The following is a 23,660-nucleotide window of genomic DNA, read 5'->3' as shown; positions in this document are numbered from 1 at the left end:
CCTTTCCTGAGCAGGGCTGGGCAGGGATGGCTGCCTCACCCCGTCCTGCCCTCCCAGCTCTTCCCCCTGCCCCAGCTGAGGCAGGGAAGGCAGCCCACTGCCCTGGGCAACTCCAGCCTTTGCTGGCTCTAAAACCTGCCCTGAAGCCACCCTCATGCAGATACTCTGATTTCAGAGTTGTGTGTGTTGGGGTGAATCACATTAGAGCTACTTAGTACAGGGAATTTCTATATTTATAACATTACAGTGGCAACTTAAGTGCTCCGAGGTCCCTGGACTCGCACATCTATCTTATGGAATTACTTGTCACTGAGGTGTCAAAGCCGGGAGCATCAGGATGACAGTTTGTTAAAATGGGCAAGCTAAAAGATTCTGCTAACTTAACACTTGAATGACTTATGAACCACTCATTTTAATATTTGATTTAAGTTTTAGGGAGTTGATTGCGTGTGGAAGTGCAGGGCCTGACAATAAACAAAGGAGTCATTCATAGGGCAAAAGCCTTTTGCTTCAAACCAAACTTGCAGAACCGTGGCAGGCTGTCTCCTTGCTCTGAACCTGTTTCTCTTGCAGCTGGTTTGAACACACACTGGAGCTGCTCCTGCACAGCAGCAGTGGGAATATGGGACACCTCTGTCATCCAGACGTGCTTTGGGTTTGTACCATCATTCTGTTTGCAGATTACCATCAGCTACAACAAAACAGGAGGTTCATCCACTACTCTCAGCCCTCAGCTTCTTGCCACCATCTCTCTGAGAGCTGTTGCTGAATTGGGGACCTCGTTTTTGCTGGCAGAGCTGTTTGGAGGAGCCCTTCTTGTTTCAATCAGAAGAAATGGCTGGGTTAGCCAAATGGAACAGGTCTGACAAGTGTGTGGGGCTGGGAGAGGGTGGCTGAGATACCTCACAGCATGCAGGGCCCTCAGCACACACCATGGCTCACTGGTCTCACCAATGCCTGGGACCTTCTTTCCCTTCAGACACTGTGCAAGCAGCCACTAAAACACAGCTGTGGCACCAACAGGCAAGGATTAAGTGAAACTATCCACACACACTCCTTGAGATTACAAAAGAGTTTATAAAATCCCAGAGGAGTTAGGAATACCAAAAGGCATTTTAAGAGGGAGAACCCAGAATGACTCACATTAAGAAAAAATGAGATGCAGCAACAATCTCTGCCCTGTCATTTATGTCCTTGCAGTCAGGCTTGGTCCAGCTCAGCCTTTAGTTGGGTGATGATTAGCACTCATTTGTGGGTTCCCATGGAGAAATCATCCTTCTTCCATTTCTTCCCAAACTGGCTTTGCTCTTCTCTCCTCTCACCATGACCTCAGACTGTGTCAGGCTGCTGGTTGAGTGCTCCTGACCTGCCCTGTACTCCCCAGGCTTCTCCCCTCAGCCCCAAAAGCTGCTCATTGTGGAAGAGAAATCTCCTCCCTTCTGGGACCCCAGTGAGCCAAACATGCAGAAGCTGAAGGAGGAAAACAGGCAAGTATTCTCTCTGCAGTCTGTTCACCTCCTTTTCAAAGGGCTGTAACTCAGTGAAATTACAGTGCAGGGAAGTCAAAAAGTCACTACATGTACAAGGGATACAAACCAAATCCAAGTTCTTAATATTCCCAGTGAGCAATCCTAGGCATTTGTGCACTGTTTTATGGCAGCATGGACAGGAACTAAAATGTATTTAGGAAGCTCCGATTAGAAACACAGTATTTTCATCTAAAGGCCTCAGGCTCTGTTATCAATTTTTAAATATATTAAAAAATAAGATGATCTTTGTTATTTAGAAAGAAGCAGAAGGAAACAGGGATCAGAACAGTGTGCAGATAACAACACAAAGACAGGACAAGTGAAATTACAGTACAAAAAAGCTGGGGCAAGGAAGGATGCAGAGATACAGAGAGAATGCCATTGTCTTCAACTTCCAGGTCTCAAAAATGCCAGAGAATATAAACTCCATGAGTCAAAAATATCATCATAAACTTCTTGAAGTATTTACCTCTGCTTATTCCTGCCCTTCATAATTTAAAACACACTGTATATGAAAATCTGTCATTCCAAATTTCATTTTATGCTGCAACATAATGAATCAAAATGAAATATTTCAAAACAAAAAAGGAAGAAATCATAGAAATGAGAAAGATATAGTTAGGTCAGTTAACATTCGAAATAATTGGTTTGAAGGATTCTTTGAAAGCAGCCAGCTCCTGACAGTTGGGGTTTTTTAACACAACAGGATTTCTCTAATAAAAAACTACTCTGTTTATTATTTTTGACTGCTTGACTTCAAGTAAAGATAATTTTAAGCAGATTATAATGCAATTAAATCTAACTACTTTTGGAAAGCATGGATAAAGACCTACACCACTGAACTCTGAGGAAGAGAGATTTGCCTTAGACCAATGAATTAATTGTGCTTCAGTAAGTCCATTCTTGCTTGTGAGGATGTGGCTGATAATTCCTGCAACCAGACCCTGCATGATCCATAGCAAATAGAATGCAGGTAAAAGATTTGCCATTGCAGTGTAGATTTCTAAGCAACATTTTTCACTGTCATGATGCAAATTCAGTGTCAAGCCAAACACTCCAGGATGGATTCAGTTATGGGACTCTGATCTTTGGCTGTGGCTGCAGGTCTTCCACTTGAGCAGCACATCAGGATGTCTGAGATCTGACAGTGCCTTCATGCACAACCAAAATTCTGTAGGCAATCTGGCCAACAGCACAGCCCCATTTTCTGTTGGCTGTACATTCCTGGTTGGGATCTTCCTGGAACTGATAAAGCATGGGGCAAAATACTTTTTTGTTTCCCTAAAATGTATTTCACCCCAAACACACATCTTATGTATAGCATAAGATGACAACATCCTTGAAGATACTATTTTGCTCAGAAGAATTTGTGACCCATCAGGAAGAAAGGTGAGTTCTGCTGAATAGATAATGCCAATTTTGACAGGAAATCTATGTTTCCTCCAAAGGCAGAGCATCAAATTAGCAAAGACAGCACCGTTCCAGAAAACTGCAGCTCAGCAGTTCACTTATGCAAGTGGTGAATTTGGCATAAGTGACCTGAAAGTTCCACCTCCTGAGAAAGCCTCACACCTGTAATAAAAGTAGAGTGATGGACATGCCTGCCTGTCCCTGATTGTACCACTGGTGCTGGGGCAGATCCACCTGCATGTGCTGGACCTGCTCTGGATGTGGAGTCAATTGGGGTGGCACATCAAAAGAAGCTGTTTCAAATGCCCATGCACCTCTTGACCTCTATTTTTAAACACCAGCAACCAGCAAGGCTGGTAGTGCCATGGCTTTGCATCCAGCTCCACAATACAGCTGAAAGCCAGAAATGATGGGGGACAGCTGAAAGCCAGAAATGATGGGGGATTTCAGCAGATCCTTCTGTCTGTGTGAGCACTACAGAGCAGGGATACTGGCAGCTCAGTGCAGGCACATTTCTCAGACCCCACAGATGGTTTTAGGAGTTCTGCAGCTACAAAAGTGACAGCCTTTCCCTTCCAGCCTGCAGTCTCTGGACAGACAAACCCACCTTTTTTAAGTATTAATGAAGTGCTCTGCTCACCTAATGAAAGCAAGTTTTCTCTGCTGAGTGAGCTGGGGCCTTGGCAAGCCAATTAGTGCAAGATTTTGCAACTCCTACCAATGTTATTTCGTGCTGTTCTAGAAAGTGCTCACTGACTGAGAGCTTTCTGGTGAGCTGGCAGAAACCAAATTGCCAAAAATAATTTTCCCCCAAGGGCACAATCCACTTTGATATATTTTCTATTTTGGAAACATGTTTTTCAGAACTGCCACTGATTCTTAATCTGTTATTAAAGATCCAACTTCAGATTTCAGCTTGACATTTCTTGTTTACAAATCATTTGCCTTTAAATGCACAAAAGTGTATTATTTAAGTGAATAACAATTTAACAGAACACAAGTATGTACATACAGTACGTATTAACCTCAAGATATTTTAAAAGTCTGAAGCAGAAAGATACAAGGGACAATGATAAAAATGCAGGGCTTTTAGGAATCCAAAAAGAGAAGAAATAGAAAAATAAATAAAATAATTAAGTTTTAGGACAGCTCACAGAAAATGTGATTGATTTCATGCAGTAGAAGTCGTCCTTGCTTTCAGCCATTAATATGAATAAACAAGCACAGACCAGGGAAACAAACCCAAGGGACTTTCAAGGGGACTGTCGGCATCCTTAGGGAGCAATGTCCCATCACAATGCCTCCCTTCCCACCTCTAAATCCTGCTGGCATGCCATGCTCCAATGCCCTGAGGCTTTCATGCCAGTTTGGTCAGAGATTTGTGTGCTGCTTCTCTGTGCATTTCATCCTCAGCTCTCCATTTCCCAAAGGAAGCTCTCGTGGCTGCTCTAGCTGGGATTGACCTGGCTGGGATTCAGACTGTGGGAATGGCATCTCTGAGGAAGACTTTCACACAGGGGTTCTCTCCTGCCACAATATTCCAAGTTCCAATCTTCCTCATGCCCTGGCTGCTCAAGAGCAGTGAGTTATGATGTCTGGGGGCTGAGGAAGGAAATGATCAGGAGATCCAACAGGCTCCAGTCTCCCACCTGGGATGCAGGAGCTTTTAGGGGACTGGGAAGGCTGCTCAGTTCATGCCCAAGCAAACCTGAATGTGGCACTGATCAGTAACTTACAGTCACCCAGGCCCAGCCCTACCCCACTGGTACTGTGAAGGCATTTGTTTCTCAAACACTTCTCCAAGTACTTGTGACCCACACTATGATCTAATTATGACTGGAAGGCAATTAAGACACCAGCTAACCCCAGCACCCCTGAAAGCTTAATGATTACATACATAGCATGTTCTTACTTTCTTGCACTTCATGTGTTTTGTGCAGCTCAGCTGCACAAAGGACAAAGCCCTAACAAACTTTGGCTTATGTTTTCCAGCTAACAAACACCTGCCTGAACTTCAGGGTACATAGCCTAGAACAAAGCAATCATTATGTTGTATTTATTCATGGAAGGTTTTCCTAGGTGCCAGAGAATGCCCTCTTCTTCCTCTGAGTTTTTCACTGTGTAACTCTTTGAATAATCTTTTATGCACTGAGGTATTGAAATATTAAGCTCTGACAAAAAGAAGGTTTCACAGATAAAATCAAATTAGAACCACCTCTTTTTAATGAGCAAATCTGTGGCTGTTTCTCAGAGTTTTGCATAGAGAAAGAATTGAGTTCTTGGGTGAGGTGAGAAGCAACCAGAAGTGTCAGCAAAAAGAACATGATTTCTCCTTGCTGCCACTTCAGTCTAATTCTGTGCTAGATAATCATCTATTTCTCAGTAGATTATCAGTTAATGATATGGGATTGCTAACATTACCTTTCTGTACCAACATGGGAAAGGTCTCCCAATTCCAAAATGCTTATATACCCAAGCACATGGAAATATTTAAGAATAATGAAACCTTAGAGATTTCCTGGCTTTAGAACATCATCTACAAGTGAGACATTGTATCATCTTCAATTAAAAAAAAGAAGAATCAATCCTAGCAATGCCCTATTCACCAATCTGATGAGAGATTATCCTTTTCACTCATCCTCTCCTGCAGATTTCCTCTACATCATATTCAGTCTTACGTGCATTTAAATAAAAGTCTACTCCCTTTGAATGTTATTGGTGGACCTCTTTTCCCAAATGTCAGCATCCCCTCTGAGTGTACTGCATGCCTATGGACAAAATACAGAGGCAGCATAACAAACTGAAATAAAATAACACAGTTACAAATCACGTGTCAGCTAATACTGAGCAGTCTGCCCTTTGTTCTGCTTTTCATTAACAATTTGTATTCTGCCATTTTAGACAAAAAACAGAGTTGGAGAAGAATAAAAACAAACAGACAAAAACAAAACCACGCAAATAAACAACAAAAGAAAAAACATCACCAAAACATCCTAGAAAACCTCACTTGAAGTTGGTGCCTAATATGAACTGCATAACCTGGAAGCACTTGGCCAGATCACCCTGCCAGGATGTCCTGGCCCCTGTGGACACCTGGAGAAGGGGCTCTCTGTTGGTGCACACATCAAAGCACAGAGCAGAGCCAAGCTGCTCTGAGAAACAGTGGGAAGAGTTTCTGAGGAGCAGAGCAGAGCTGGGATGGAAGCAGAGCTGGGAGGCTGCAGGCACCCAGTGCCTGTCGGTGAACAATGAACAATGCCCTGCCCTGCTCTCCATCCCCACTGCCTGCTCTGCCCATACTTTGTATTCCTGAGCTGCCTCACTGCTGGAGCTGCTCAGGCACAGAGTTAACAAAACTCAAACATGAGTTCATGCAGCTCTGTCTCTGTGAAGGGAAGGAAGGAAAAGCAGAATGCAGAACACACAGATAATGCTGTTGCCTTACCATGGGCCTTTCTCAAAGCTATTGATTTTCTGTCACAGCTTTTTACTGAAATCACAGCATGGCCTTCTGCCTGGCTGAGATGCATTTTTGTGTACACATGCTCCCTGGTGTCTCTATATTATCACATTATCCTCACTTGCCAATTCTCAGCATCCCTGTCACCACTAGAAGCTGACACACAGGTTTCCTTTATAAAAACATAAAGCTGCAATAAATTCCAGTCTAGCTTAAACTAAACCCATTGCTGCTGATTCTTATTCATAGTACCTTATTCCCAGAATCAAAATTCCCCCTCTGCTTTTTTGTCTCTCTTTGAGAGAAAATGCTGTTTACTGAGAAGCTGTGCTAAAGCTCTAATTAACACATGTTGCACTGAGCAAAAAGCACACCAGCAAACAGGCCTGTTTTAAGCCTATTTTTAAATTATATTGCATTCAAGACTTGCTCCCTCTGTTGTGTAGGCCCACACAGTAACTTAGGGTTCACTGCCTGCTTCCACTGCTGGCTGTTTCCCAAGTTTTCCCTCCCTTCTGTCTTATTCTCTGCCCATGGAGACAGGAAAAGAGCTATTTCCACAATCTAGAGAGGCTCCTTGCTGAGTCAAAAGAATTGAGCCCTAGTTAGAGGAAAATAGTCTCAGATATAGTTATTGCAAGAGACATCATAATTACAGTCAGAATAGATGGCCTGCAAATTGCCTGGCATTGTAATTAACAGTGCTCTCTAATGAAGACCACTTTGTGTGCCATTGCCATTTAATAATGCCTCATAGCTGTATGAACAAGCCTTTATTTCACTGAGAAAATGAGGATCAAATATTCACAGAAATAATCTACCCTAGAGTGCAAGATCCTCGATTCAGGGATGAAATTGTGTGTTATTTAAATATCAGTCAAAATGAATTTGTTCCTAAATACTAGTTTATCACTGAGATACAAGCCAACCTAATGGGAGCTGCAGCATGGAAATCTTTTCTGGAATCTGCTGAGATGCATCTACAGGTCCTGAGGGAACTGGCAGAGGATGTGGCAAAGCTACAAAGATCATGTTTGAGAAGTCATGGCAGTTCAGTAAAGGTCCCACTGACTGGAAAAGGGGGAATATAACTTCTATTTTTATAAAGGAAAACCTGGAGAACTACAGGTTGGTCAGTCTCACCTTGGGGCCCAACAAGATCATGCTAAGGCACACAGGGACACAACTGGTGATAGCCACCATGGCTTCACCAAGGGCAAGTGGTACCTGACAAATCTGATGGCAGGCTGTCACAGTTACAGTGTTAGTGGATAAGGGAAAAGCAATTGATGGCATCTCCTTGGGCTTGTGCAAAGCATTTGACACTGTCTTGTTTGATGTCCTTGTGTCTAAACCAGACAAACATTGCTGAGAAAAAAGGATTAAACCCAGAAGATTTAGCAAGCAGGGAGTACTTTCACTCAAAGTGGCCTAGCAGCTGGGAATGCTAAGAATAGCCTGAGAGATGCTGTGTCCCCACGTGCCTGTGTCCCTTCATCCTCCTGGTGGTGTTGGCAAGGCAATTAAATAAATCTGCTCTTTGTAGCTGGGCCTTGGTGCTCGCCCTGGCTGCCTCTGTGTCAGTTCACACGCTGGATTTGGTGTGTGGATGTGGTGCTGCACGGTCACACTCAAAGAGCTGTGCTCAATGACTCAAGTTCCAAGAGGAGAACAACTCCTCAGGGACTGGTACTGGGACCAGCACTGGTGTCTTTGCTGGTGACACTGACAGTGGGATCAGCCCACCCTCGGCAGGTTTGCTGATGGCCAAAGCTGTGTGGTGTGGTGTGATGGACACACTGGAGGGGAGAGATGCCATCCAGAGCAACCTGGACAGGCTTCCGGACTGGGTCTGTGTGAATCTCATGAAGACTGCTTAGTCCTGATGACAGGAAAGCTCTTCAGCAAGTTCCTCCTCTCCCAAAATCAGCTTGGACTCGATCTGAAGCTCAGCTGATTCTGAGATCTATGGCAGAAAGGACAAGAGCTCCAGCTGCAGCAGCTACTACAGGTTTTATCCCAGAGTTCATAAGTCACTTTGCAGAAAGTGTAAAGCACTTTTAAATTCTGCTGGTGCCAGAGAATCACCATTAATGCCAGTTTTTAATATATCCAGGGTTAATAGAATTGAGAAAATTCCAGTGCAAGGATGTTAGATATTTGCTAGTTTCCAATTCAAATATTATTCTGATGAGGTCAGAGCCTAATTGTACAAGGACCTACAGAATAATGATAAAAACATGCATTAGCATTTGCATTACACCCAGTGTCAAAGTGTCCCTGGGCACTCTCCAAAGCCCATCTCTGCCCCAAGGTGGTTATTCAGCAGTCCTGGAGGTCAGCAGCACCACTAGAGCATTCTGCACCTGCCCTTCCTGCTCCTTCCCAGGCAGTGCTGGCAGATCACACTGAGTGCTCAGGGTGGGATATTGCAGCATTCATGGGGCAAACACATCCAACAGGCTCTGAAAGCTCCTGGCTGCTACCTTGTCACCCTGTTCTTTTAAAAGTTCTAAAGTTCTTTTAAAAGTTTTCTATGCCTTCTGATGTTTATATATTTCTGCTGGAGTTTCTCACACACTGTTCATGTAAATAATGATTGTTTTGCATTCTTTGTGGGAGAGAGAATTGATGGACTGTGGGTTTGACCAGTGTGGTTGGAGAGGTGGCAATTTCACCTTCCAATCCACTGTCACTTTTAGAATTCTATACATTACAAGGTCAGAAATAAAACTTCCACGTTTCCTTCTTGCATCTTGAGTGCAGAGTGATTTTGTGTTGTAGTGTGACATCACCTGGCTATCTGCAAGCCCCCTGCAGGACTGACTTCCTGCTCCCTGTCCCTTTGGCAGCACCCAAATATCCCCACTGGAGCAACTCCAGTCAGCCAGGGCCACAGAATGCCCTAGACATAATCAGCTTTGCACAGCTCATTGTGAGAAAAGATGAAATATGACAGATGGAGGAGAGAAAACCTGGATTATCCATACTGATTTTGGTGGTTTTCTGACAATTCATGCCAATCCAAATCTTAGGCAAAACAGTTTTAAATAGTAAAGGTAAAAGGAAAATGCAGTGTCTGGCCATACCAAGGGATTAGTTTTGTCAGGATAAAACCTCTTATAGCTGACTTAATAACTTGGCAAAAGCACTGTAAATAAAGGCAACAGTGAATCTGCCAATTCCCAGTTTGACGAGCTCCTCCACAACCAACAAACCACAAAAGTAATTACAGACAGTTAAAATGCAAAGAGCAGGAGGCCATATCCTAAAAGGCACAATTGCTGTGCCCCTAGAGGCTGGGTTTAAGTCTACACCCTGAATTAATTTCCATTCATTTCCATCTGAAAATTGCTTGGCTTTCCCAAAATATAAGTTTGAGATGCTTCCAATTTATCTGAGACTTCATCATGAAGGAACTTACACACTTCAGTGACATGTTTAATTCCCATGACATTTGGCAATAGTCAGCTTTCTATGAAGCAGGCTCCTAAACAGCCCAAAATAAAGATCTTGTTTTCAGCATCTTCATTTAGAGTTGTCAGTATCCGTAAGTATTGCTTGGTTACAAAAAATGTTATTTGCAGGGACATGTTGATAATCCTGCATATCTGTTGGCTGCAGGGCCTAAAGATGCTCCTATGAACATCTAATCTTGTTTGCTGTGTAAAATAATATGAATTTCACCACAAGAGCTTGCATTCCTCAGACCATTTCTTGTTTTTTTTTTAATAGAAACACACACATTCAGCGTGGAAACAAACTTGAATCCAGCCACACAAATGTAAAAACAGAGGGAAACAAATGAAATGTTAGAGCCCTTTCACATTGCCCATGCAGTGCAAAAAGTGTTGAGCTCAAGGGAATGCTCTTGCTCTCAGAAGAGAATAAGAAGAGTTAATAATAACCCAAAAATTATCAAAAAATTGTCCCTGTGCTGCTCAGCCCCCTGAAAGCTGCTCACTGACAGGTATTCACAGCATAACTTTAGACATTCTTAGTTTGATAGCTCCATGTACAGTTACTGAAAGGAGAGGCAGGTTCCTAAAATGGATTCTCTGTCTCGCCCTCCAGAAGTCTCATTTTCCTTCAGGGTACCAGGTTCTTAAGTACTATTCTAGGAACACCCTTTATTGTTTCATTTTCTGGCTCTTGGGCAGAATATGTGTTGTTCTTTCACAGTAGGTAATTTATTCAGAGGCATTTTCCAAGTCAGAGGAGCTACTCCCAGCCCCAGCTGAGCTCCTTGGTAAATTTGCCCTGTGCAGAACAGCAAACACAGAGAGGACAAAGCAGAGGAGGGTTCAGCTGCACAAGTAAAGCACACTTGGGGCTACACAAACTCCTCAGCCTCCCTAGAACAAAAGGAGCTTAAATTTGGGGGGGAGGGAGACTTTTATAAATCTGGAAACAGATGGCTCCTCTGTGTACTGAACTTCCTTCTACATTTTTTCTAAGGCCACAGAGGAGCTGAGACTGATTCTGCTTTGGAGAAGTCCAGACCATTCCTGCCACTTGTGAACAGGAGCAGTGCTGAACAGGAGCAGCCCCAGCCGAGCTGCTTCCACCTGCAGCCAGGAATGCCCACAGCACACACCAGATCCTGCAGATCCTTCTGGACTGGGCAGGAATAACCAGGCTGTTCCAGCCACCACTGGGAATGCCACTGCCACAGCTCCAGACCCTCACCCCAAACCTGCTCTGGAGCCAGACAGCACCACAGATCACAGCCAAGCTCAGCACAACTTTGATCCTTTGCCATTCCCTGCTTCAGTGCACAGAGCAACCAAAGTTTCTACAAGATCTGTTCTTTCCAGACATTCTCAAGACACAAACAAATCAAAAATTTCCTGTTTTTGTTAATGTGACCTTTTACAACATCTACCCTTAAGATGCCTCCAAGCTACAATGGGATTGCAAAATTTGAAATCTGCTGAGGCAGATGAAACATTCCTATTAGAATGACCCGAAAAAACACACAGTGTGTCCATGCATTCCCTAGAAATTTTCACTCAGTGGGTTCAGGGTGTTTTTCCTGCTCTGCTGATTTGCAGACCCTTAGGTATTTCCCTTTGGATCCCCCAATGCCAGCATAATAATAATAATATTCTTGCCTTTCTTAATTACCTTTCTCAGATCTCTTAGCAGCAGCTAATAGACCAACAGGGATCCATAGAGAATGATCTGAAAATGATGAGTTAATAGCTTTATAAGGACAGGCCCTTAAGTGATTGTCCTTCAAAGAAGGACGTATTTTAATAACAGTGTAAATATTATATAGAAGTTTCCTGTTCTTCTGTCTTGTATAACAGAAATACAAACTGCAACCTTTGCAATCCTTTGACACTACATTTGTTTAAACTGCCACAAAACCTGCCCAGATCCCACTGGGGGAATCAGGGTCAGCAGAGCAGTGAATGCCAGCCTCAGGAATTACACTCAGCTACAGTATGCAAAACAGACTTGATGGGAATGCTTATTTTCATGTGGCTCCCTCCGTGAGGAGGGTTACAAAATGCTCCATGCAGAGCAATCATTCACAGTTCATGCAAGCAGGGATGGCACTGAGGGAAACCTCATTTCAAAAGGAAAGTAATATAGATTTTGGTACTGGAAGTTTTAATGGTGATGCACACTAGAGAGAACTAGCACTTAGAAAAGTGCACTAATGATACTGTCTTTTCAATAGAGACATCAGAGCAATGATTTCTATGGTGCTTTTGATCCTGGACTCTGAAAGTGAAATTTCCTGCTCAGGAGTTGATACATAAGTTTTTGTGAGGCTGTCATTAACCTTAGCTTGAAAATTTCAGTGGCACACACACTTTTGCTATTCACTGTGTAGAGGTAAATTTGAGGAACATGAATTCTATTAGAAAAGAACAAAATTTGAAACCAACAATGGAACTCAGGAGTTTTTTGTCTGAACTCTCCTTAGATGATTCACAGCTATTCTCAAGCCCCAAGGAACACTCACCTGGAACGACATGTGAAGGATGCTGCAGACATACAACTCTGGTTTGTAACATCAAGCCAAGGCAGTAAATTTGGTCAAAGGGCAAAATCCAGGGTAGCTTTCTCTACAGCACTGGGACACTGACCTGTGAGAAATGAGAGGGAGGGAAAAATTCAAGACCACTTAAGATTGTGCAGAGAAACAGATTCTCAGGCGTTAATCCTCAGCAGCAGGTGCCCAATTCACAAGGCAACAGCCTGGTTGTAACATTCCCACCTCAGCAAGCAGGGAAAACAGTATCAGTCCTTTTAAGTCTTAGTCTTGCTTGTGAAAGATGAAATCTTTAAAAAAACCTGGTCATTGTTGACCAAGCAAATGCACCGTGTAATGCTGGCTATAAGCTGCAGCTGAAATGTGTGTTTAAGTTTTACACAGAACAAATTCAAACGCCATCCATATTCTGAAGTGTGTTGGAGAAGGTGTTTAAAGATTTCAGTGTACAATTTGCAAAGGGAAAACATCCAAACTTGCTTCAAAAGTTCTTTGCCTCAGGCATCAGCTCTATCTCCACATTAAGTTTTCATACACAGAGCTAGAGAGCAGATGGCCACTGCAAGCAGACAGTTTTCAACAGGGGTGTTTCAGTCTCTCGGTCATGGGTTTATCTCAGCAGCCTGTGCCCTGTTATCAGAAACAACTTGAAGCCCAAAGATCAGGATTACATAATCATTCACATAAAAATATGAAGAATAAATGTAGACATGGTAGGAGTTCATTAAATGATGCTGTTAATTGTCAAATCATCTGTCATCCTGACACTGGGCTTCCAATGGCTTCTCTGGCTATTAAGACACCTAAAAAAGACCCATTTTCAGAGTCCTTCTGTGAAAACCTGAGCCACATTTGCTCTAGGATGTACATCATGTTAGCCAAAATCAACATTTTTGTCTTTCAGCTTTTTCAATTGTCTAAATTCTGACCTCTCAAGCATCATTTCTCTTTGCAAGTTTAACTTGGTATGATGTAGATGGAAAAAGCACAGAATGATTCCAGCTGCCTTCAGAGGAAGGAACAGAAAAGATATAATCCTGGAGGTGGGAAAGGAGAGAAAAGGAACTGCTTTGTTGTAACACACTACTCCTTGTTCAAAAGGCTGTATGACACCTCCCAGTTTTGACAACACAGCTGCATTTCCATCTACTTGTGATGAGAGTTCCCATCAGCTCAAACCTGGCATTATGCCTGACTGGCAATTCATTACTTACTGTAATGTAGGAGCACTGCTTAAATCATAGCAGCTCCTCTTTCCTGCTCTCTCCCCTGCACCCTGAGCACACCAGGAGCTCGTGTGCCTAACTGGAGATGCCACCACTGAGCTCTGGGGCTGTGTTCCAGCTGGGGCAAAGCAACAGCCTGTTTATTCCAAACAGGGCCTGAGAGAGATGCTCCAAATCACACTCTGAGCCTGCCTCTCTCCCCACCCACTGCAGAGAAAATATGTAAAATGAGTAATGAAGGGGAAAATCATAAAGCAGGGTTCTGTTCAAGAATTAATGTGCTCATTTTAACTCAACGAGCTCAAGCTTCCCTGTTTACAGCCTGAATTATCTCCTTTAACATTGAAACAATAGAGGGAGAACACTTCCACTGCTTTCCTCATGGTAAGCAGACAGGTGCATGCTGCTTGTTGGAGGAAAAAAAAAAGAGCCTCCTAATAGGATAATATAGTTTGGACTATATTAGTTACAGAAAAATTGAGATGAGAAAGCTGCAAGGGCATAATCATAATGAAACATGGGGCTGATTACTGCAAAGTGCTGAGCTCCAGACAAAGTCACTGGGTGTTATATGTGCATTATAATATGATCACTACTGTCTTTCCACAAATTATGGGCAAAAGGTACATTTTCATACAACTACACATCCAACTTTCCTTCACAGAGTATTTCATATATCAATTTTTAAAATATGCAGCTCATAATAGTTCCCATTTAAACCTCTATGAGTGCACAATTATTTATAATCCATATACAGAAAGCAGAAATTGTATAGCACTCAATGAACATGCACTGCTGCACATTCATACAGAAGAACAATATCACAGAAACATTTCTTGAATGAAGATCAATCCTCTTGACCAATGCAATGGAAAGAAAATTAGGGCTAATGAGAAGATCAATCAAAGAAAATTCAAATACTTCCAGATATTACTCCAAATAGAGATCAGAGGAAAAGTGCTTGCACATCACTGGGATTTTCCAGTGTGTCTGAGGGACCTGAACCCTCCACAGGTTGCCAGGTCCTGCTCCCCGTGGGCAGAGAAAGCATCACACAGCACCAGCTGCACCTACCGGTGGGCAGCCTGAACTGCTGTCCTACAGTGAAAATAAAGGTACTGCAGTAAAGGAACGAGATAAAAACTTGGCAGTCAAAAGCATTCTTGAAAAACCTTTGCACCTATCCCAAGGGCACATCTCTGCTGGCATCATTCCAGACAGGAGCTCAGAGCAAACATGAGGAAGGGCAAAAGGCAGAGACTCTAGCAGAGAGTCCATCAATGATACTTTAAGCGACTTGAACTGTGAGCCAAGAAATTAATAAATTATGACATCAAACTCTGCACTCATATAAGTAACAGGGGCTAATTTAATATTTATTTTTATGTTGGGGAAACTCGTTGCTTACAGAAATGTTTATGTGCTCTCTAGAAAACAAAAGTTTCACTTTTTTCTTCTTCAATTACTGTTATTGGCATTCCTATTGACAGGGAGAAATTCAGAACCACACAAAACTGCCCAAACCACAACATAACACTTCAATGTGCCCATCAGCTAATGCTAATCTATAATTGAACACTGTGTAGGTACTCAGGAAATCCATTAATCTATATAGATTGTTCCTTCAGGATGAGTGCTTCAGGTTACTTTACATAAGGAAAGGCATCCAAGGTCTAGGACACTGTCAAAAAACTCAGTTCTACAGAAATACTAACTAGGCATTTAAGGAGAGGCATCTGACAACTAGAATGCTCAATAACTTCAAAAAGAATACCATGGGAAACTCACTGAAGATGTCCACCACAGAAAATGCCTGCAAAGACATAAAAGGACTTAATTAGCCTTGAAAGTCGGTCAAAACTTGTCCAGAATTGTGATCCCAAGGCTTAACCCTAGCCATTTCTTTCCTTTACACAGATGGTCCTTCTGTTTGACTGAGAAACAAATTTGGCAAATAAGGTAAATACATTAATGCTTTAACAGTTTTTAATGCTATTTTCTAATTGTCTCTATTACCAAACCAAAGGTGTGGGGCAATAAAATTGAGACAAACCCTATGAAAATCACAACTAAAATTTAAAAAAAAAAAATTAAGTCTTCACTCTCTCTCTTTCTAGAGAGGCATTACTTCCTCTAGCCAAAATGCTTTGCTGTAAAGACCTGCAACTCCCATCCACTTTTGAAGCAAAAGTCTAACCACAGCCTGAGAATAAGCAAAATATCAGAGAGAGTTCAGTGCTGTGTTCAAATGACAAGCACAGGGGAAAAGAACACCGACACCATTCGGGACAGACAGAAATGCTGTGCAACATAATAGAAGTCCTTATATTTATTGAAAAATACATTTCTTTGCTGTAAGCCAATTGTTCTCCTTCTCAAAGACTCCTAATTTCACAAGTATAAGTTCCCTCCAGTGGCCCCAGTTGTTCATACAGATTTTCACACATACAGTTCTCTCTATTCTGTGAGAAGTTGGAGATGAAAACTCTTTTGAAATGTTTTCACTCTCAGAAGAGACTGACTGATGATAGCAAGAGGCTGGCAACATAGAGAATGAAAAAAAGCCTTGTCTGAAAGTCCTGTCCATGTGTGACAGCAACCCAGCAGGGGTTTTATTAATGGTAACTTGCAGGTTGTAGCTGAGCACAGAGGGTTCCAGGGCATGCACACACATGGCAACTGAGAAGAGCCTTCCCTGCTCCAGTGCTGGCTCAGAATCAAGAGCTGCTTGCTCTGATGGATGGTTCAGGCTTTTTAAGATCAGCCCATCACATGGCCAACAGCACCTGGAGATCATCTCAGCAACTATCCCAGGTCAAACATCTCCTGTCATTAAAAAGAACAGGAGCAACTGAGCTTCTGCTGCTTCCCTTGGATAAAGGCTTTAAGAAAGCTTGATGAAAGCAGCTTCCCCCTGTAGGCAAAGAGATGACACCAAATCACTACCTGGCTCTCAGAGCTGCTGGGAATTTGGCCATAAGGACAGAGTTTATTTTCCTTATTAGCAGAAGCAGGGCAAGTTGGAAAGGTGTATGCCTTAGCAGGGAATCATTTTTAGAATGCTTTCAGGACAGGCTCCATCAGAGCACTCACAATTGGCATTCTGAGCTAAAGAAAGCCCAAACTATTAGACACTTCTGCAAACAAAAACTGCTTTGCTTTACCCTAAAAAAAAAAAAATAAATAAACCACACTGTCTGCAGGACAAAGCTAAAGTGTATCAGCAAGTCTCTTACCTTCTTTACAACTCCTCTTCAGCATTTTAAGATTTTAAAAACTAGCTGTTTATCCCCAGCTTTATCCAAAGGAGACATGACATTTCATGGCACTGATTAATATTCTGACGTGTCTAACTAGCAGGAGGTCTCTAGAATATACCTTTTATAATAGGAATGCTAGCGTGCATCTGCCCCTTGTTCCTCTTCTGCTCTGCAGTGCTTTCAGTAAGAGACTATATCTGAATTTGATTTCCTGCTTCCATTGGTCTCCTTGGTACTCAGAGAGCCAAAGCCACCACTGAAATCTTGGCAGAGGCCAACTTTAATTCACCAGTAATGCAATCTGTTAGAATTACAGATAAACTGCTAAAGTGCAGTTTACATTTATGCCAGTTGTACAGGAGGTTTTGTCAATGATTTATACTTTGCCAAACAGTTTAGCACTCTGGAACAAACGAGACTTTCTGAAAGCTGCTCTCATTCCATTCAGCAGCACAGCACCTGTGAGTGAGAGCAAATGCTACTGCTACAGGCATTCTTCCTTACTGTGAAAGGGAAAGAAAAACAGAATATTGCTATGGCACAGAGAATTTTACTATTATTTTTTCTTTCATTTATTGACTTCACAAAAGCATTCATTTATTTTTTTTTAAGCCAAAGCCATTGAGGACAAGGGACCACCCTTTACTATACCGTGAGGTGCTGCCGGCTACACTCCAAAGACACTGCTCCAAATTAAAACATGATTAGACTCTCTCAGGTGACCTTGTGAAAAACTAGGGATGTGTTTACTTTCTCTGCCTTCCAAATCAACCTTGCTAATTTAGAAGTAAAGAAAAGATGTTTTTCCTAATTGCCAGCCCTGTTTTCTGAGCCTCCCATGTCTCAGTAACAGTAAAGACAAAAAATAATGAATGATTCTCAATGAAGAGCACAAATAGTTAACGATCCTGGGAACTACCTGCAAGCAGACTCATTCATCCACAGCTGGGCTGAATCTGCAAGGCTAACAAATAAAAAAACAATAAATGCTTGTTTTTTTCAACAAAATTTTATGCCGTAATTTACAACACAGAGACTTTCAGAGCTGCTCTGCAAGAAAGTGCTTTATCTGCCCCTTAATTCCATACAGCATTTAGCCATTTCTGCCTTTTTGCAGAAACCACACCCATTATAGGACATATATGTTAGCATGGGCAGCAACCCAAGAACTCCCTGGGATGGGGGAGGTGGCAGCCCACTGAGGGCCAGAGGCCCCTGGACATGAATTCTGGCCCTTTCCCATGGGAAACAAAAGCCACCAGCCCAGCTCCCTGATGTCAGGGTGCAGGAGGTGCTTGGCACTGCCAGGGCAGCCCGAGTTGGTGGTGGTGGCAGCTTGGGTCTGGAAACATCCTCTGCTGTTCAGAATTTTAGGAGGTGCAGCTGACTGGTTTTACTTTAATATGTTATCCTAAAAAGCTGGCTTCAGTCATGGCCAGTGGATTTAACTCCATGTACTTGAGGAAAATCTGAAATTCCCCTCGAGAGCAAAGGACTAACCTGCACTCCCAGCAGGCTCACCAAGGATTACCAGGAATCAGCGTTCATTCACCTGAGAAGCCAGAGCTGCAGGAGCAGGGCACTGGGTCAGCAGTTAATCCCTGCTGAGGCAGGAGCAGGGGAAGTTGCCAAATCTGCTTTTCTGCCACTGAGGCTCATGCTTTGGCCTCACAAACTGACCCTATGAGAACTTGGCTGAAAGTGCCGAGCTGGAAGCGCAGCATGGATGGGATTGCACTCCCAAGCCCTGTCAGCAATCACCAGCAGCACTTGCTGAACAACTTGCAGCACTTGAATCAGCACTTACTTAATGGTAGCAGCTGCTGTCCAGAATAAAACACCCAAATTACAGCCATTTTCTATCTACACATCCAGAGTCACAGCACTCTCTTTTCCATGACACCACTTACCTACTTCAGGCCCATGCTGCTCCTTGCAGCAGGACACAAGCTTCCTTCGTGGTTTAGAGGGAGACACTAAAAAAGTCTGCTGCTGAGTGGAAATTAAAACTGTAGTAACCATTAAGCTGGGGAAAGATGTTAACTCCAGGACATAAATAGGGCAATGCTCGTTCTGCCACCTTCTACACGAGCCTCATTTAAGTGTTCCTGACAAGGTACGTGTTTCTTGCTCACACACAAACTCTTCCACCTTCCAAAACAACCCCTGCCTGATCCCAAACTGGCGCTTGCATCAGGACCCTAAGGTGAATTTGGAGACTGGCCTTCTTTAGCCCAGCCTTCTCAAGAGGAAACACACTTGCCTTTCCCTGTGGTGTATAGGTGGAAAAACTTCCAACGAATCTGCTCTTGTTTTTTTGCGAATGTCCAAAATGAAAGGTCATGTGGAATGTACCATATGGAGCAAAATAAGGTTTCCCAGCTCTATTTTCTCATTTTGGTGTCTAGAATAAAGTCCACACAAACCTTCTTGTGTGTTTGTTTTAATGTAACACAATCTGAATGATTGTGGCAACCAATATTAACTAAATATAACACTACTGATTTCTTTCTCATGGCAGCCCTTTAAGCCCAGGTGCCAGCCAGAAGCAGGTGTGGACATTAATTTTCTTTTTATTTTCAGGCAAGCAGGCCTACCTGCCCAACTTTATTCCCCACCCTTGAGAGGTATTCCTGCTGCCTTGGATTTACAATGCCAAAAGGTAACTTCTGTGAAGAACTAACATCCCTGCAGATAAAGGAAAGAAAGGAGTTTTCCTGGAGGGTACTTCAGAGCAGGACCTGTAACCAGGCCCTCAGAGTATCAATTCTCATTAAGCTCTTTTATCCCCACTGAGGAACCAGGGAGAGGAGAAAGGCTGGCTTCTTCAATTATGCCCTTTAAATCAAGGTATTTCAGCATCTTCTTATGGAACATTCTGGGGTTTGAAGCTTTTCCTGATTTTTTTACACTTGAATTCAATCAAACCCAGTCTATTTGCATAAAATGCCCATTTGAAAATAACTAGCTAGAAGTGCCAAATTGCCAGCCCAGGAGGTGAAGCATTTTTTATGAGCAGTATGGCATTCTCATGAGCAGAAGGGTACACTTTCAATACCCTTCAAAATGCCTGGCACATAAAGACTACCAAAAGGTGGGAAGGATTAATTTCAACACTCTTTGATATGGTACAATTTTTTATAAAAAATGATAAATAGCTTTAAATGTGTATCAGCTTGTACTGTCCTTTCTTAGTAACTCATAAAAAATATTTTTACTAGTTTCCCATCAATTTTCAACTCATAATTACCTTTACAGAGACTACAAGATATCTAATATGCAATGCAACTTCTAATTATTTCCACCCTGAGATGTATCAGAAAAATAGGGAATTTAATGGCAGAGACTTCTTATGACTCATGGTAGGTTTATGAGTTGTCAGAGCTGAGAATAAATTCAGTAACTTAATGGGAAAATATAGCACCCATTGTGTACATGTCACAGCTCAGGTGCAGTTTCAGAGCTGAGAATATACATCTATAAAAGCAATTAAATATATAATATATATATATAAATACATATAATACAAGATATTATAATATATTATATATATAAATAAATATGTACTTAAATATATGCTTTAAGTAATCCACAGCATCCAAAAAGAAAGCAGTAATGATGAAGAAAATTGTTACTACTCACTCTGAAGGAATATTTATAAAACAATGTCCTAACTGAGGCAAAAGAATTTACTTCTGACTTTCTTACTGTTGAAATTATTTGCTTCAATTCTGAACTGTTAGTTTCAATGTGTGTGTATGTATCTCCATGAAAGAGAACAAAAAGCAATACTTTGTCTTAATTCTGGAACCCACCTGCTCACATGTTGAAAACACCAGAGTTTCTGGAAAGGAAAGCATGGATTACGAGAGACACGAATGGCCACAAAATGAGCGGTGAAAGTATTTTACAATTCTCTTTGTCAAGTACATTCACAATTCTGATTCTAAGTCACCTTAAAATGCACTCACTGACACCCTTGGCTGTTTCTCACCTATCAGCCCTTCTGGCAAGCAGAGCACCAAGCAGCTCCTGCTTTGCTGGGAGGGAAGCACTGGATGAAGTTCTGAGGAGATGCTGTGTGGATATCTCGTTTAAATAGTGGCTGAGGGAAGAGCCCCATGATGGATGAAGTGCTCAGTGGACTAGCTTCCCTAATAACTCACTAAACCCAAGCAGCTCATGAATTTCTCCTTCCTCACAGGGCTCAGAAAACCACGCAGGATTCTGTCTTTCAGTTGCTTAGAGAATGAACCACTGCAAGGGTGGATAAAGGGTGGAAAGTTTGCCTTTCTCTCAGGTGATTTCTGATAACAAGTGTAGAGAACACCCAGGATCACAGAAAGGTTTCTGGTCTCCTCATACAAGGTGATTACAGCCAGCATTTTGCACACACGGCTGAGACTGGGTGAGGAGATGAGTGAAAGAGCTGAGCCAGGCCTGTGGCAGCGTCCGCTTGGACACAGCCAGATCACAGCATGTTCTGAGCCCTTCTGCTGCCCCATCTGTCCAGGCAACCCTGGACTCCTCCTCGGGCAAAAAGGGACACGTGTCTGATAACTTGCTTAGGGTTTTCACTTGCTAAGAATCACCCATACAGCTAACACAGAAAGAGACACAGGACAACCATCTTAAAGATCCTCACATGTGCAAGACCTGGTGTTCCACTCCCACCACAGCAACACACATCTTGAGGTCTTCCCCCTCTCCCTTTTCTCATATTTTAAAATGTAGCAAATCTGTTAATTAGTGTCAAAGAAACAATGCAAACTAGCTGAAAGCAGCTTTTCTGCCACTGATCACTGACAAGCTAATAGGCCTGACATTTCCTTCAGCACACTACTCCTCTGATTAATGCAGCTGCACAATTACTTTTTTTTGAAAATTAGTGTAATACTCTGCCATGACAGGAATTGATTTACAAATATAAGACAAAGATGAGGAAGAGGTGGACTTGCAATACGAGGAAAAAAGTTATAATGAGGTTCACAGTCAGGGAGCTGTTATACTGAATCTTGGGCACCTTATTACCAACTTAGGTAATAGCAAAGATCTCTTAAAAGGCAGAGAGGGATCAGCAGCACTTTTCAGTGATGGGCACCTGTTGCTAAAAATTCTTGGAGGAGAATTCTCTTACGTGAGACTGCCAACACTTTTTCACAAAAATAAAACCTTTGTCTGGTATTTCAATCTAAATTATTGAAAATAAGTAGCTATTTTTTCTTTATCTTTTTCTTTGCCGAGTCAAGCTGCCTCCAGCTGTCTATCCCAAAACTCAATGACTGCTCCAGCATTTTTGAGCAAAACAGATTCTCTTTTTAGGCTTACATACATGAAATGCAACAGTCTGAACTTTCTATTTTCTAGTCTGACTAAATTTGCCATGTGAAACACTCAACCCGAGAGGTTCAGTCTAGATTTTTATTTTCAGCTTTTCCTTGGCAAAAAGCCACCACCCTCTCTGCTTGTAAACGTGATCCCTTGTCCAAGATCATCAGTGGAGTTAGGGGACTGAAAAGTGGAACATTTGGTTGGTTGTTGTTCCCAAAGTTTTCTACAAGAACCATGGTATAATCAATACCCTCTGATGACTCTGCCTGGGGTTCTTGAGAAAAATATCATATGTGACCTTACAGTATGTTCATGCCCATCTATCCTTCTGTTCTCACACCCTCCTTTCCTCCAAAACCTTCTATTACCAAATTAGAAATAGAAACACATTCAAAAAAGGCAGCCACATAGAAGAGAGTTTTCTTGGCTGTAAATTTTTTAGCTGATTTTTTTTTTTTTGTCTTCCCCACATACTAAATCTATGAAAGCTGTAAATCCACTCCTTGATGCACAGAAAATCCAATCCCCACCAAGGATCAACCATGGAATGATATCTGGAAAGGCTGAAACCCTTCAGCAGAGCCACTGCTGGCTGAGCAATCTGAGGAAGGCTGTGCTGTGGCCAGGGGGGGATGGCTAAGCAGCATTCCACATCTACAGACAGGGATATTGCCTTGAGAGAGACAGACTGAAATCTCTTTCCGCTACAGTTCCAAAAGTGGAACCTCACAGGTCTCCCCTGTCACACAGATGTCTTTGCCACCAGGCTTCTAGCTGCTCCTTGCTACAGCACGTGACATTTTCCTCAGCTTCTGGAGATGCAGAGTTTCCTGGACACTAATGAATTTCCATGAAAGGTTTCAGTTTCAGTGAATCAGCTTTTCCTAATGAAAAATGACACTGACAGGAATTTCTCTGCCAGCTCTCTCACATTGGATACCCTTCAGAAACCCAATTCACCTCGGTGTTTCTCCATCCTGAAACAGGGCAACAGCACCAACCTCTTTTTTCATAACCTTCTCTGAGATGTATGGACAAAAGCACTATGTAAGAGCAAAGTGTCATTATTGTTTACTAATCTAAGCATCACTGAGACAATAAGGGAAAAGCAAAACACTATGATACTCACTGAGGTAACAAAATAAAACCATTCCTCTGGCATCACTCTTTAAACATTACAGCTCAGGCTTTCTTTATCTTTTTTTTTTTTTCTTTTGGTAGCTGTCTAAAGGGTCTATATAATTCTCCAATACCAAAACTAAACAAAAAGTTTCTCATCTCTTAAAGCAAGTAGGCAAAGCAAACAGAAAAAAATCTATAAGCATACAAACAGCCTCTGATGGTTTTGTCTCAAAGCAAGAATTTTTTTTTTTTTTTTTTTTTTTTGCTAGCATTTTCTTGAGCACACAAAGAATCAGTCCTGAAAAACATCTCCAT

General features: G+C 42.2%; 1 long non-coding RNA gene across 2 annotated transcripts in view; it reads right to left on the bottom strand.

Annotated features, from left to right (window-relative positions):
• LOC146767033 (uncharacterized) overlaps window positions 1-23,660 on the bottom strand; it is a 144,172-nt gene that overhangs the window by 82,480 nt on the left and 38,032 nt on the right. The window contains exons 6-8 of one of the 2 annotated variants that reach the window (XR_014956112.1): window positions 12,377-12,500; window positions 11,527-11,583; window positions 500-8,365 (exon numbers count right to left, since the gene is read on the bottom strand). This is a non-coding gene — a long non-coding RNA (uncharacterized LOC146767033). Of the gene's footprint in view, window positions 1-499; window positions 8,366-11,526; window positions 11,584-12,376; window positions 12,501-23,660 lie in introns of those variants that run through there. The other variant, XR_014956111.1, reaches the window with a different exon arrangement.

The sequence above is a fragment of the Lonchura striata genome, chromosome 6 (genome assembly GCF_050655825.1).
Source record: "Lonchura striata isolate lonStrDom1 chromosome 6, ASM5065582v1, whole genome shotgun sequence".
Classification (NCBI taxonomy): Eukaryota; Metazoa; Chordata; class Aves; order Passeriformes; family Estrildidae; genus Lonchura; species Lonchura striata.
The sequence above is the reverse complement of the archived record's forward strand: the minus strand, read 5'-3'. Positions and strand labels throughout refer to the sequence as shown.